Source organism: Lissotriton helveticus, chromosome 4_2, assembly GCF_964261635.1.
Source record: "Lissotriton helveticus chromosome 4_2, aLisHel1.1, whole genome shotgun sequence".
Taxonomy (NCBI): Eukaryota; Metazoa; Chordata; class Amphibia; order Caudata; family Salamandridae; genus Lissotriton; species Lissotriton helveticus.
In genome coordinates, this window is record NC_136064.1 from 122406744 (window position 1) to 122410893 (window position 4150).

Genomic DNA, 4150 nt, shown 5'->3' on the forward strand with positions numbered 1-4150 from the left:
TAGCATTTTCCTGAGACCAGATACCTGTTATTTTTGCTTTGTCCCTGGCTACTTTATCTTCCAATTCAATTAGCCCCGGCCCCTTGTTAATTATCTCCTGCATTAGTAATGTTTCAGAGCAGATTAGTTGATCGTATAGTCTGTCTAATTCTAATTTCGCTTATTTCTGAGCCCTAGACGAAAAGCTTATACATTCTCCCCGAAATCCAGCTTTAAAAGTATCCCATATTATACCTTGTGAACTGGATCCCTCGTTCTCTTCAAAATATAATTTCATCCATTTTCTTATATGTTCTTGAAACTCCTCATTAAAAATTAACTTCCTATCGAATGTAAAGCTAGTTTGACTAGGTTCATTTAATTACATATCAATCTCTAATAATAACGGGGAGTGATCAGATGATATTCTAGGATATTTAGAAATAATTGCACCTGTAGTGACTGAAATAGGGTTAAAAAAATAGTCAAGTCTGACTAGCTTTTTATGTGGGTAGGAATAAACGTGTAACCATTATCTTGTCGTCTTAATTGCCCCCATACATCGACCAAGCCATGATCTTGTGCCAAGCTTACCAATGCCTTGTATACTTTTGGTTTACGGCCTTTATACATAGCCCGCCCTTCCTTTATAGCAGTATTGGTTAGATTTATGTTCATATCTCCACAAATGATTATAGGTTGGGCCCAGGTAGCTAACTCAATATTCATTTCCACTAAAACCTCCGGGTCATCTAAATTTGAACCATAAATATTACAAAAAGTTAAGTTCTTGCCATCTACACTTTTTTCAGCTATTGCCCATCTACCTTTTTTATCTGCCAAAGTTTTTCCTATTACCACAGTGTTACCTTTAGCCATAATAGCTACACCCCTAATCATACTAGTTTGACCCGTGGCGACTACAAGTGTATATCCCAACTCTCTTAAAACCAATCTTTTAGACCAAGGTAAGTGGGTCTCCTGAATGCCTACTATATGAGGTCTTATATACCTCAATTCAGCAGCGACTTTCTTCCTTTTATTCACATTATTAAGTCCCGATACATTTAAAGAACAAATTCTTAAGCGCTTAGTTGCCATTGAAACTTTCTAAATAAATTTCCCTTTATTCTTATATTTCGAGTTATTTTCAAGATCCAGATCATTTCTAAAAAATCATATGCATCAAAAAGCATTATACTCCTTGCCAACACTAAATTACAGTTAGACTTCTCTCTTTTCAGTTCACTGTGCCCAAGAACTATTTTACCCCTTTTTCCCCCCCCCACACCTCCCCACTGTGCCACCCACGGGGGCAGATTTATAAGAGCAATACAATCTTTGCACTTAAAACCTGTAGCAAAGATATCAGTTATGGGACAACTCTCTGGTAACGTTATTATAAAGCGAGGTACGTGGCAAGGCTGCCCCTGCTCTCCCCTTTTATTTGCTCTTTATATAAACCCTTTTATTGAGTTGCTGGGACAGAATATTTTGAATCCCCCCTTTAAAATTCAGAATTTTTATTTTTCGGTGTTTGCATACGCCGGCGATATAGCAGTGGCAACAACTAATCCTGCAACAGCAATTAAAGAAATTGAACGATTAGCACAGATTTTTGGTCTTATAACAGGTTATAAATTGAATGAGACTAAAACTCAAATTCTTTGTTCTGATACAATTACCTGGGCAGACAGCAGGGTGGTTAAAGAAGTGACGTATCTGGGAATCTTAATCAGGGCAAACATGTCGGAAATAGTGCAAGCTAATTGGAATACATTAATGGTTAAAATCACGGCATCCTTGGATAGATGGGAAAGATTGTATCTAACTATCATTGGAAGATCAAATGTGATAAAAATGAATATATTACCAAAGGTACTGTACTTGTTTAGATCGATACCTTTAGAAATTACTAAAGATAGAATTCAGGACCTGCAAGCTAAATGTGGGAAATTCATATGGAGCCCGGGGAGGCCTAGAAGGGCAATGAAATACATGACGCTGCCAGTTTTAAGGAGAGGAATGGGGGTACCTGACTTTTTTCTTTATTATGTCACTTGCTTTTTATTGAAAATGAAAGTTCTAATAACAGGTGTTAATGAAGCGGATGACCCTAACATGTCAAATGTTTTTGAAATACAGCTTGGGATAAATGCAAAGCTTATTTTTGTAAAGGAAATTGATGGGAGTTATTTCAAGCGAACAAGGTTTAAGGTAATCATGGGGGCTTTTAAGGTCTGGAAATGGTTTATGAAAAATATGGATTTATCAAGAGTGTCATATTATACTCCACTTAATGCACATAGGATTTTACCAGGCATTTTTTCTGATGTAATGTCCAATAAGTGGCAGGAGAAAGATATTAAGACACTAGAATAAGAATGGGATGTGCAAATCTTTTGAAGAGATCAAGGACGGATACTCACTGCCCAGATGGTATTTCTTTAAATATCTTCAAATACGGGATTATTTAACTCGGCGGGGTGGGAAACTGATTCAACACCAAGTCATTGAAGAAATTAGCAGATCAGCCAAAATTGGAGTGATTTATCAATCCTTGATCTCTGCCAAGAAAGATGATTTAGAGAAATGGAGAGAGACTTTAGGAGACTCAGAGATTGATGTAGAAGATCTTCTAATTTTGTCGAAGGAGGGGCTCATGTCGGCGAATTTGAAAGCTCAGTTCTTTAAGTCATTATGTGATTTATATTATACACCCAAGCGAATGGCGAAATGGGTAGTGGGAAGCCAAGGCAAATGTTTTTGCTGCGGTGAGGAGGACGCCGGAGCGATACATATTTTTTAATATTGTGTGAAGTTAAAGGGACTTATTAAGCATCTGGAAAAATGTATCTCTTTAGTGATTAAAACTACGGTAGTTATTTCTCCAGCAATGATGCTGTTAGGAAAAATTCAGAAAGACAATAATTCGGAAACACTTTTTTAACACCGGCACTTTATTTTTTTTGCTATGACAGTTGCACGCCTTTGTATCGCTAGTGAATGGCTACAGGAAAAACCACTGGACTTTCATCAATGGCGTGCTAAAATGCTGAGCTTATATAATTTGGAGTGGAGCTTATTCTCAATTAAAGGATCAAGGAAAAAAAGACTGGGCATTAAAATCTGGGGTGCCTTCCGAGACTATTATGAGTCATGAGTCTATCTCTTCTGAAAGTTATCACAACTTGGACTTCACTACTGGACAACGTATTTGTTGAATGTAAAATTGAGATTTTGTTTGCAGTTTACTGTGCTAAGAACAATAATAAATAAAAATAAAAAAGAAAGTAATTATGTGAACTGGGAAAATAGCCAATCAATATAATTTGCTCATGGTCAATTCACAAGCAGATGTTTTCAAACAGGTCTGGCACTGAGTACAAACTATGAGTCAGGCAGTTAATGTTGGGATTGAACTTGTTGTGCAGCCAGGCAAACCTTCTGGTGGAAAGCTGCAAGATATCTGAGAAGGAATTCATAGACAGTAAGTGACCTGCTGGTAAATGGGGACCGCCTGGGGAGAGCTGCCTGTTATCTCCATTGAGCGGGAGTCAGTACTGAGAAACAAGGATGTGTTGATTGCAGGCTGTTGCCGATATGTTACGCAGTGCAGCGTGTAACCTTACTGTGCTGTGCTGCACTACATTACACCAATAGGGCAGTGCACTGTATTTAACATTATATACCACATTCCTACCTTTTTCTAGTACTGGTGCACACTGTGCTGCCTACCGCTAACACAGGCCATTGGTGCCTGCATTGTTAGCACCTTCCTGCACAAAAACAACCCCCTGAGGTATTTTCCTCAGAATGCGGCACACATAGAAATGGAAAAACCAAGGAGTATTAAAAGATAGTTCTCCTCGTTGTGCCACCCCAGGGGATTTGTAGCAGTTTTCACCCTTTTTCCGGTCTACCACTTATGGTAGATATGGCCACAATCCATGGGTGTTGTGTGGGAACACCCACATACCACCTGTGGAATGCTTCCCTAGGTCAGAGTAACACAATACTGCAATGTGTGCTGCTTTAAGTTACTCCAGCTTTATCGTACCACTCAGGGTCATGCAAGGTTGGATTGCGTGCTTTGAGAAATTGCACTTAAAGATTACGTCAGGCATGCACCTTTTGAGTGGTCCAAAAGTGACACTATCCTGCAACAAAT